We start from the raw sequence: 12,332 nt of genomic DNA, 5'->3' as shown, positions 1-12,332 counted from the left end.
AGAGTTATACTTCACTAGCTGATCTAGTGTCATCAGATTGCTAAGGGGAGAATTAGTGGAGGTTTATATATGTATTTTATCTCCATGTAATATGTATATGTAACATAGATATTCATTAGTCTATTGTACAAATGTGGCAAACTTTAAACTGACATGTAACACATCAAATACAACTGCTAGGGGAAGCAATATGTTACATATCCATTTATATATTGCTACGTGTGGAGAAAAATTATATCCAGAGAAAAAGTATTACTTCTGCTTAGGTAGAAAATAAATGATGCAGCGTGTTTAATATGACTCAAAACTATTTTCTTTACAGATAACACCAGCGGAAGCCAGTTGAACACCATGCCTTGGGGAGAGACCACCTGTACCATCTGCCTGCCCTCAGATTATATATATATATATATATATATATATAGATATATATATATATCTATCTATATATATATCTATATATCTATATATATATATATATATATATATAAATATATATATATATATATATATTTATCTATATATATCTATATATATCTATCTATATATATATATATATAGATATATATATATAAATCTATCTATATCTATCTAGATAGATAGATAGATAGATTGAAGTGCAACAGAATTTGCTGTGCTATATAAGAAACTGTTAATAAAATATTTCTAAACATATATGAATATGTATATCTCATCCTTTCTCCGCCACACATGCCACAGTCTGTGTCTCCATCTCTCCTTCTTTCCACACATCCCACAGTCTGTCTATCCCCAATGACTTCATGCTGCATTCCCAGCTCCCCCACCCTATCCCAAAGCCTTGTATCCCCTCACCAATTCACTCTTACCCCGTGAGAGACTTAGCTGTGATGCACTACCCAGTATCCAGACCCTCACACTGCACAGCAGGTTCCATGTGGCCCTCACACCCCACCAGACGAGGCTGGCCTGTAGCACGGGAATCCTGACCAGCGGAGCTGCTGCCATGTCACATAACTGCCTGCAACAGAGCTGGACCCGGAGGAGCGGGTGCTCACTTGCACCACACAGTCACTGTGTATGGTAGGCTCCTGTCACTCTGCAGCTGCTCCCACACCGCCTATAGCTCCCTGCCCTATTTGGATAAGATGTCTCACATCTTTGCATAACACTAAGTGGTGTATCCATAAGGCACCTCTGGACCATGGGGCCCGATACAGGTGTCCCCTTTGACCCCCCCCATCGCCAGCCCTGTGTACAGATTTATCAGACACCTTTCTCCAAGTTTCTGACTCATTCCTATTAATAAACAACATACTGTATGTAAGTGGTCCAATGCCGCCATGCTCACACCTAAATAGTGAACAGTACAGGTGTAGTAGACCTCCACCAAGGAGGGCTGTAGTGGATTAGTGGATTTTCAGTTAGGAAATGGGAGAAATCTGAGTGTAGTGGGGGCATTTATGTGCTCTCCAGAGATTTGGTTCAGTGATCGCTGAGATATCGCAAAAATAAAAACCCCTAAAAACAGAACACAGTCTAATCTATGTAAGATAATTAGGTTAGGAATTGGTTGTTATATTAACAGTATATTGACACCATGCTGGTATTCTATAAATAACAGTTTTCTTTGTGATTATTTGTTAAGGTAAAGGATGCATTGAGCCAGAGAACAATTAAATATTGTTTTTTTATTGTTTTAATTATTGTTAGTGTAATTGGTTCACAGTGAGCTATTTAAAAGTATATATTTTACTATAGCAAGTTAAAACAGCAAAATAAAAATATAAATATATTTTAAAATATATTCTGTCAGCGCTTTTTTTCTTGTGGTAGTGTTTGTTTTTTGAAGGGGGGGAGTAGCCCCTTTGGTATAGAAAAGCTGCAGACAGTTTAGTATTTAAGACTGAGCAATTGATTGGCGCCTGGTGACACTTGGGGGTATATTTATACCCCTTTTACACTCGCAGAAAAATCCCGGGATATTGCACGTGAACGCGCATCATCCCGGGATTCTTCTCAGTGTAAATGGGTACAGGGACAATTTCCCGGGACGAGCATCCCGGGATTTCATCCCAGGTCAAAAGCAGGGTTGAACCCGGGACCGTCCCGGGAAGCTGGGTAGTGTGAAAGGGCCCGTCCCGGGATTCACTACCCAGGACTGTTAAAAGGCCTCCGATTGGAGCTTTCATGGGCTCAGAAAAGATGATGTCATCATTCAGAGCCCTGGGGAGCGTCCTTGATGCGTGTGAGGAAGGCAGCATGGCGACCTGGACAGACCAGGAGGTGAGAGAGTTGCTGAGCATTAGGGGAGAGGAGGAAATTATGAGGCAGATCACAGGCACAGTCAAAGATGCAGTCATTTATAAAAACATCTCCAAGATGCTGCAAGCCAGGGGAATCATCCGCACGCAGCAGCAAGTGTTAAACAAAATGAAAACTCTTAAAAAGCATTTCCTTAAGGTGCATGACAACAACAGGAAAAAGAGCGGTGTTGGCCGTATCGACTGGCAGTACTATGACATGTGCGCCAATATCTTTGGAAACACAGCTATATGCAGTCCGGTGAGTCTGTCTTCCAGTTCACAGTACACTGCTACAGAAGGCACTCCAGAAGAGACACAGACAAGCAGTGACGTCTGTCCATCATCACCGTTGTTAATTGACGACACACTTGAGGACAGCGACACATCATCCCAGCCGTCCATAAACACATCCAGAAACGACGACAGCATAACTGCAACCATTGAAGACGTCGTGGATGCTCAGACCAGTGACAGTGGGACTGTACAAAGTGCCGTCACCCCAACTTTACAGAAAAACAGTAAGTACATGTTTAGAAATTAACACTCATAGCACAAATCCACAATTGTTAATCATCCGGTTATGTGCGTAGTATGAGTGGCCAGGGTGGCGGCAGAGTGGCGAGCGCTAATGAGCCCCTTGCAGGATCACTGCGCTCAACACGCTGCTGGCACGGTGGCACACTTTGCATTTTCTGCCCCCACGCAGGGGGGCTTTGCATTTTTAAAAAAAGTTCAATGTTGCAGAGTAGCTAGTGTATAGGTGGATTAATGCCACAAACACATGTTTGCTAACGCTGCTATTTTTATATACGCTCATTTTGTATTTCTTCTCTTCACAGTTTACACCGTACCGCCTAGAAGGAAGAAATTGAACAGAGCGGAGCAAGTGGCTAAAGCCATGTCAAATGTCCTTGTCGACCAACTCCGAGAGATGGACGCTACAATGTCCGCACAGGAGGATGCAAGGCTCGACAGGTTTCTAGAGGCAGAACGCCAAATGCATGATGCATTCCTTTCCCAAGTCATGACAATGCAGGAATGCATGAGTAGAGAGCAGTATGACCGCCACAGGGAATTGCACCAAATGAACATGGCGTTCTATGAGCGTATGACCAATACCTCAAGAGCACCAAACCAACACCACAACTCACAATACCCCCCTGAGCAGGGTTTTTCATCATTTAATCCTGGTCCATACTATGCCCCAAATACTGCACCATCTAGTGCGCCAAGCCCAGAGTTTACTGTATTGCGCAATTTGCCGTGAAACACAGTGAATTGCTTTTTTTGGTTGTTATTTGTTGTTAAATAACCACAGTGTGGTCATTGTTTATGCACAACTGTTTGTGCCTTCCTTCATTTTTTTCTATGTTCTGTTTTGTATAGTGTCTACATTAAAGCACTTTTTATTTGTTTTTTACACAGTGATAATATACTGCAGGGACACTGTGGTTTATGGTGTTGTATCTACAAACCTACCAGTGTTTTTTTTTTTTTTATGCCAATAAAAACTTGTTTGCAAATCTAGGCATAACATTCCCATTTGTGCGTAAAGTAGACCATGTTTACAGTGTTTTCTACATTGTTTATGCATATATACACAGTTGCTGGCAATGTGTTTTTTTTGGAAAAACATAAATAATGAACCCAAAGATCAAAGGTGGAATACAAAATAAAAACATTTTCATTCACCAAACATGTTGTGCTGATTCTTAAACACTATTGTACCAGTGCTGCAAGGTTGGACGTAATAGTGTGGCGTATTTGTTCTGCAGCGGAGTTTGAGGCAGTCCCAAACAAAGCACCTTCCACATGTGGGTTTATAACCTCAGGGTCCTGCACAGTCCACTCAGGAAGGAATAGCTCATTTTGCAGTTCACAGATGTTGTGCAGTATACAGCACGCAGCTACTACATTAGGCATATTCATAAGGTCCACATCATTGCGCTTCATCAAACAACGCCATCTTCCTTTTAACCTGCCAAAGGCGTTCTCAACCACCATCCTTGCTGAACTCAGGGTGTGAGTATAGGTTTGTTGCTCTGGGGTTAACTGGACCTGTTGGGTGTAGCCTTTCATAATCCAGGGGCGTAAAGGGTATGCAGCATCCCCGATGATGTGGACAGGGATCTCCACCCCATTCACAATCTTTGCACACTCTTTGGGGTACAGCCAGCCTCCCTGCTTCTCCTCTACGATGTTGTACAGGTCAGAATTGGCAAGAACTCGGGAGTCATGAGATCGGCCTGGCCAGCCAATAAACACATCTAGGAAACTAAAGAACAGTAAAATTGAAAACAATTAGAATGTAAAACTCACACATGCAACTCATCCCACCACCCCAAAAATAAACACTTACCAATATTTGTGGTCCACAACAGCCTGTAATATGATGGAGTGCCAGCCCTTCCTATTAAAATAGTCAGCATGGTTGTCACGTGGGGCAATAATGGGGATGTGTGTCCCATCAATCGCTCCTCCACACTGCGGATAGCCTCGCTTCACAAATCCAATGATGGTATCCTGTAAGCGCTGTCCTTGTGGTAGAGATATGAAGCGCTTGTATAAGGTAGATACAATTGCTTTAGTCACCTGGTGGACTATGACACAGCAGGTGGAGATTGCAACACCGAACAAGCATGAGACTGAGCGGTACTCTCCTGGGGTAGCATACCACCACAATGCAATAGCTAATCTCCTGCGTGCCTCGATGGGTCTCCTAAGCCTGGTGGTCTGCATGTCAAGTGCTGGGGTAAGTAATTCCAGGATGTAGTTAAAGGTTGCACGAGACACACGGAAGTTAGCCATCCACTCCTCATCCTGGTAAGCTTCCACGGTCCTCATAAAGGCTTCTCCGTGCCGGCGATCTCTGGACCAAAATGAGCGGTTAGGGCCCATACTCACGCTCAGTATGATACTCATCCTGGATGATATGAAGGCTCTCCTCCTGCGCAAATATTGGCGGCGACTAGCAGCCCTATCCAGCATAAATTGCGCCCTCCTCCTCCTCATAAAATATATGTGCAGTATACTGCACAGTGTGATAAGCTGCATCATGCTGTCAGTGGCTGTATGAAACATCTGCAAAGCAGAAAGAATCATGAGCTCAGGCATACACACTGGTACTCCGTCGGCCATGACTGCAGCAATGGTGTGAGCAGGCACCACCCCTCCCTTTGTTGACTAGTGTGACCTCATCAATGTGAGCCAGAAAAGGCCATTTCTAATGACACACATGTGCATTTGCAGGGATATCCCGGGATCAGTGTAAATGGGGCTGTCCCGGGTCGATCCCAGGTCTTAGTGCAGTGTGAAAGGGGTCAGTCCCGGGAAGGCATCCCGGGACGCATCCCGGGAAGCATCCCGGGAGTGACCCGGGAGTGCGAGTGTAAAAGTGGTATTACTAAGATCCCGATTTTGACCGAGATGGTGTTTTTTCTTCAAAGTGTCATCTCAGGAATTTACTAAACTCAAATCATGGCAGTGATGAGGGCATTCGTATTTTTTTGGAAGTCCAAGAAAAAAAATACGAATTAATACACCATCGGTCAAATACACCTGCAAATTGGTAGAACTCGGTCATTTACTAAAAAGTGTAATTCACAAACACTGCCGGCAATAGACAAACACTGCCGTGAAAAAATACAAATCGTAAGAAAGTGCTAAAATAAAACAGACCTGCTTTTTTTTACCGTGTTCTGATATGCATGCATGGATCCATGAGATCCGTGCATGTTTATCAGTGGGAAGGGGTGTGAAAGTGTTAATTTTTGTTAAAAAAAAAATGCGTGGGGTCCCCCCTTCTTAGCAAAACCAGCCTCGGGCTCTTTGAGCCGGTCCTGGTTGAATAAATAAATATGGGGAAAAAAGTGACAGGGGTTCCCCCATATTTAATCAACCAGCACCGGGCTCTGCGCCTGGTCCTGGTTCCAAAAATACGGGGGACAAAAAGCGTAGGGGTCCCCCGTATTTTTAAAACCAGCACCGGGCTCCACTAGCCAGGTACATAATGCCACAGCCGGGGGACACTTTTATATAGGTCCCTGCGGCCCTGGCATTACATACCCAACTAGTCACCCCTGGCCGGGGTACCCTGGAGGAGTGGGGACCCCTTCAATCAAGGGGTCCCCCCCCTCCAGCCACCCAAGGGCCAGGGGTGAAGCCCGAGGCTGTCCCCCCCATCCAAAGGCGGCGGATGGGGGGCTGATAGCCTTTTTGAAAAGTGTTGAATATTGTTTTTAGTAGCAGTACTACAAGTCCCAGCAAGCCTCCCCCGCAAGCTGGTACTTGGAGAACCACAAGTACCAGCATGCGGCGGAAAACCGGGCCCGCTGGTACCTGTAGTACTACTACTAAAAAAATACCCCAATAAAAACAGGACACACACACCTTGAAAGTAACAGTTTATTACATACATCCACACCTCCATACATACATACTTACCTATGTTCACACGAGGGTCGGTCCTCTTCTCCATGTAGAATCCATGGGGTACCTGTTGGGAAAATTCTACTCACATAATCCAGTGTTGGTCGTTCCTCTTCTGTTGTATTTGTAATCCACGAACTTGGCAAAATAACAAAACGAACACCTGACCACGCACCGAAAGGGGCCCCATGTTTTCACATGGGACCCCTTTCCCCGACTGCCAGGAACCCCCCCTGACTTCTGTCTAAGAGGGTCCCTTCAGCCAATCAGGATGTGCCACGTTGTGGCACCCTCCTGATTGGCTGTGTGCTCCTGAAGTGTCTGTCAGGCAGCACACGGCAGTGTTACAATGTAGCGCCTATGCGCTCCATTATAACCAATGGTGGGAACTTTGTGGCCAGCGGTTGACCGAAAGTAACCTCACCGCTGACCGCAAAGTTCCCACCATTGGTTATAATGGAGCGCATAGGCGCTACATTGTAACACTACCGTGTGCTGCCTGACAGACACTTCAGGAGCACACAGCCAATCAGGAGGGTGCCACAACGTGGCGCATCCTGATTGGCTGAAGGAACCCTCTTAGACAGAAGTCAGGGGGGGTTCCTGGCAGTCGGGGAAAGGGGTCCCATGTGAAAACATGGGGCCCCTTTCGGTGCGTGGTCGGGTGTTCGTTTTGTTATTTTGCCAAATTCGTGGATTACAAATACAACAGAAGAGGAACGACCAACACTGGATTATGTGAGTATAATTTTCCCAACAGGTACCCCATGGATTCTACATGGAGAAGAGGACCGACCCTCGTGTGAACATAGGTAAGTATGTATGTATGTATGTATGGAGGTGTGGATGTATATAATAAACTTTTACTTTCAAGGTGTGTGTGTCCTGTTTTTATTGGGGTATTTTTTTAGTAGTAGTACTACAGGTACCAGCGGGCCCGGTTTTCCGCCGCATGCTGGTACTTGTGGTTCTCCAAGTACCAGCTTGCGGGGGAGGCTTGCTGGGACTTGTAGTACTGCTACTAAAAACAATATTCAACACTTTTCAAAAAGGCTATCAGCCCCCCATCCGCCGCCCTTGGATGGGGGGGACAGCCTCGGGCTTCACCCCTGGCCCTTGGGTGGCTGGAGGGGGGGACCCCTTGATTGAAGGGGTCCCCACTCCTCCAGGGTACCCCGGCCAGGGGTGACTAGTTGGGTATGTAATGCCAGGGCCGCAGGGACCTATATAAAAGTGTCCCCCGGCTGTGGCATTATGTACCTGGCTAGTGGAGCCCGGTGCTGGTTTTAAAAATACGGGGGACCCCTACGCTTTTTGTCCCCCGTATTTTTGGAACCAGGACCAGGCGCAGAGCCCGGTGCTGGTTCATTAAATATGGGGGAACCCCTGTCACTTTTTCCCCCATATTTTTTAAACCAGGACCGGCTCAAAGAGCCCGAGGCTGGTTTTGCTTAGGAGGGGGGACCCCACGCATTTTTTTTTTAACATTTTAACAAAGTTTTAATTTTTCCAAAAGATGCACAATGAAGCCAAGCACGGATCGCACAGATCCGGCCGAGATTCATTGTGTTAAAGTCGGCAGTGTTTTACAATTCACTCCCGTAAAACACTGCCAAAAAAAAACGAATGACATCGAAATCGGTAAATACGAAAATGCAGAATACGACAGCTTAGTAAATTAGTCGTAATAAATTCAAAAAGTTGCAAAATTACACTTTCGATGTCATTCGTGTTTGAACTTTAACCTCAGTCGGGAAAATACGAATTTTAGTAAATATACCCCTTGGTGTCTCTATTTTTTTAATCTATGTAAGTGTAGTCTGGTAAAGTGTTTCAAGGTATCAGAGTCACCATTTTTCAGGTGTAATGTAGCACAAGCCAGGATCTCACCACTGTCCATCAGTGGTTGCTGTGCAACAGATGGTATTGCTTTTACTTTCTCAGATAGTATAGGTTATGCTAATTTACCTTTGTTTTGAGATAATACCTCAAAGTGATCATCAAAGCAAATCTCTGGAGAGCGCCAGAATACACCCACTTTCTCACACTAAACTGGTGTTTCTCTTATGTCCTAGAGGATACTGGGGTCCACATTAGTACCATGGGGTATAGACAGGTCCACTAGGAGCTATGGGCACTTTAAGAAATCAATAGTGTGGGCTGGCTCCTCCCTCTATGCCCCTCCTACCAGACTCAGTTTAGAAAATGTGCCCAGAGGAGCCGGTCACGCTTTGGAGAGGTCCTGAACAGTTTTCTACTTTTATTTTCAATGTTTGTTATTTTCAGTCACGGTTGTTTAGGCAACAGCCTGACTGCTTCATGGGACTTAGGGGGGAGAACGGCCCAACTTCCTGAGAGTTAATGGTCCCGTTTCTCTGCTGACAGGACACTGAGCTCCTGAGGGAGTTATTCGCAAGCCACACCATGGTGCAGTGTACCCTCCCGCAGCAAGCCGCCACCCCCTAACAGAGCCTAAAGATTGAAGAGTGGTGAGTACAGCACCGGCATCCCAGTTAGCGGGTCACCAGCGGGAATGGCAGCAATAGCGTAGGAGCACAGCTCTGATTGCAGGCTGCCCTTCAGGGAGGCTCAGAAGGACACATGCTGCAGCAGGTCCCACTGTGAGGGGCGCGCAGGGCCACCCAAGATACCCACACTGGCCAAATACTGCTAACAAGCATTTCTATACTTAGGTAAAAATTACCTCAGGGCCAGAATAAAATAATGCGGGAAGCAGCGCACCATTACAAGGGGCGGGGCTTCCCACTGAGCGGATCCAGCGGCTCTCCGACGCCATTTTTCTCTGCAACTCAGACAAGCAGCATTACACAGGGACATGCAGCTCATCTAACAGGACCCAAGTCTCCTTAGTGGTACCAGGGTGTCTTCAGGAGGGGGGGGAGCAGTATTAATATTATAAGCACTACTCCGGTGCTTAGTTATTGCGACCCAGCTTAGTGTTTACTACTGCTAAAGGGGTGCTGTGTGGCTGGCTCTGAATTCTGTGTCTCTCTAAGACTCTGCCTACATATACTGTGTTTTCACCCATTGTGTGTGTGTGTGTGTGTGTGTGTGTGTGTGTGTGTAGGTGTGTGTGTGTGTGTGTGTGTAGGTGTCCCTTTACAATCATGTCCAAGGACTGTGTTTCTTGTACAGCTGAGTGTCTCTCATCCCCTGGGGACTCATTACCCTGTACTCAGGATAGTGTTCACTCCCAGTCCAGTGTGGCTGAACCCCCGTGGTTGGCTTCCATTAAATGGATGATTTCAAATATTTAAACTAAGCTGTCTACTAATCAAAAGGAAACACACTTCTTGCGGCAGTCTATGGATGGAGACACAGAAGGAGAAGAAAAATACTCTTTTGTGGGTGCACTCTTTATATCATAGGAAAGTCAATATAATTAATGAATCATGAAAAGGATATAAAATTAATTCAGTTTTATGAAATTCCTAGGAAAATATATCAGTAGTTTGATTGATTGTTTAAAAGATAACAAAATTAATGTTAACAAAAATACCAATAAAGATTGGTATTTATTTACAAATCACTGCTGTCTGCCATGATTTAGTTGTTAATTGAGGATTATCCTGCATATAGTAGGTTCACAGATTGATCACAGTACATAATTTTAACCAATTTGATGATCAAAAAGGTATATAGCACGCCTGAGCCTACGCAATAATTTCAAGATGTCTGTTCGGTCAGACAATGAGAGCCGCCAGAAGAAGGTGATGAGTGAGTAGAAATAAGAGTAGAAAAAATAGGAAAGTGTGAATCTGCTGTCAGTGTTAAACACTGGACATGATAATCATACTCTACCACACCGGATCTTCCTCAGGAGTCTCCTACCTGAGTACTGATTCAGCCCAACACTGATTAGTTTCCAAGATCGGATGGATTCGGGCGTTTCCAGTGTGGTATGATAGTAGAGTGGTACGCAGATGATTTTTGTCGCTCTGGAGTCACTGATGAGAGTTCATGAAAAAATTAAAAAAGTGGCAACAGAGAAGTGTAGAGGGAAGAGAATAGATGAATCTGCTGCCAGCGTTAGACAGAGACGGGAGACTCTGAATCATTGGTGAGCGTCCAGAAAAATAGAAAAGACATGTGTCACGATCCGGGTATCTGGACGCCATTTCTTACCCATCAGATGCCTCCTAAGGCTGGCTCAGCGCTCCAGGACCGGATCCCATCTGTTATCCTGATGTGCATATTCCCGCATCCTCTCCTGTCTCTCTGGACGCTGTCACAGTAACGCCTTATACATCTGGCATGGCGTCTCCCGCGGCCTCCACCGCCGTTCCTGAGCTTCTGCATTCAGAGTGGCGATTACGTCAGCCGCGGCCTCCGCTGTGTCCGCGTGGTTGGATGTGCACCTGTCAGCCTGGCGTCTCCTGTCTCCGGTGGCCGGCGCCGCCATTACTGTTTTCCAGACCACATGGATTACAAACCAAACTTCCCTCCAAGTGTCTGCATGGGCGCAGCCATCTTGGATTCTGTCATCTGATCATATTCACCAATCTGCTGTCTGTATTATTAATTTGCATAATTGCCTAGCCAATGCCTTCCTTGCTGCAGGTATAAATAGGTTGTGCCTGAGCAAGGAAGGCGTCAGTGCTTTGGTTGTCAAACCTAGTTCCAGTTTGTCTCTCTCCTGTGAATGTCTTCCAGGTTCCAGCTCCTGTCTCCAGACTTCTGCTATAGAGACCAGCACCAGCATTCCATCTGCGGTGTAGCCTGACTCTCCGATCCATTCTGGACTCACCTGTTTCCAGCTACAACATCACCTGCTTCCAGCTCAGCTTCCAGCAGTGTACAGCTTCTCTTAAAGGGCCGGTGTCCTTTCTGCAGTTTACCACTCTCCACCGGTATTATTATTTCTCCGCTCTCAAATTCTACATTTCATCTATATTGCATCGCTCTCAAGCTTTATTTATTATTTAACTGGTTCCAGCCAGTATCCACTCCGTGCCAACACCTGTCTGGTTCTAACCAGTACCCACAGCAGCATTTTATCTACAGCAGTCCAGCTTTCCCTGGAACACCAGCTGGTACGACCCTGGGCTTTCCTCATTGCTACAGTTGAGCCTGGTAAGGACTTTCCAACTTGCAGATAATAAGAACTGTCTCATACCACCAGAGCTCTGTGGCCCCTGCCACCCTGTAGTACCCAGGAACTGTATTATTATTTCTCTGCTGATTTTTATGTTTCTTTTTACTGCTACTGTGATGCATGGAGTTTGTCATAAATAAATATCATTGACTTTTACTCAAGTTGTCGTGGTCACGCCTTCGGGCGGTTTCTCTTTATGTTACTTACATGTCCAGGGGTCTGATACAACCTCCCAGGTTCCGGTACATCTCAGCCCCTACAACTGAGGCTGCCTTCCGTTAGCTCAGGCCCTCAGTTGTGACAGTACGCACTGACCAGATGAATCCAGCCGGAGACCAGGATCAAGCGGCCAGGCCGATGCAAGAACTGGCAGCCCGACTTGAACATCAGGAGGCTGCACAGGGCCACATCATCCGCTGTCTCCAGGATCTCTCTACTCGGCTGGATGGGATTCAGACAGCTCTCCGTGGATCAGACGCGTCCGGTGCGTCAACCACAGTGAC

The 12,332-nt window shown here is 45.8% G+C and overlaps 1 pseudogene; it reads right to left on the bottom strand.

The window, feature by feature from the left end:
* Positions 1-10,528: 10,528 nt before the first annotated feature.
* On the bottom strand, positions 10,529-10,647 carry LOC135051971 (5S ribosomal RNA; annotated as a pseudogene).
* Between the last annotated feature and the right edge of the window lie 1,685 nt (positions 10,648-12,332).

The sequence above is a fragment of the Pseudophryne corroboree genome, chromosome 2 (assembly GCF_028390025.1).
Source record: "Pseudophryne corroboree isolate aPseCor3 chromosome 2, aPseCor3.hap2, whole genome shotgun sequence".
NCBI classification, from domain to species: Eukaryota; Metazoa; Chordata; class Amphibia; order Anura; family Myobatrachidae; genus Pseudophryne; species Pseudophryne corroboree.
Note: the sequence above shows the minus strand (reverse complement) of the source record. Positions and strands in the feature narration are given on the sequence as shown.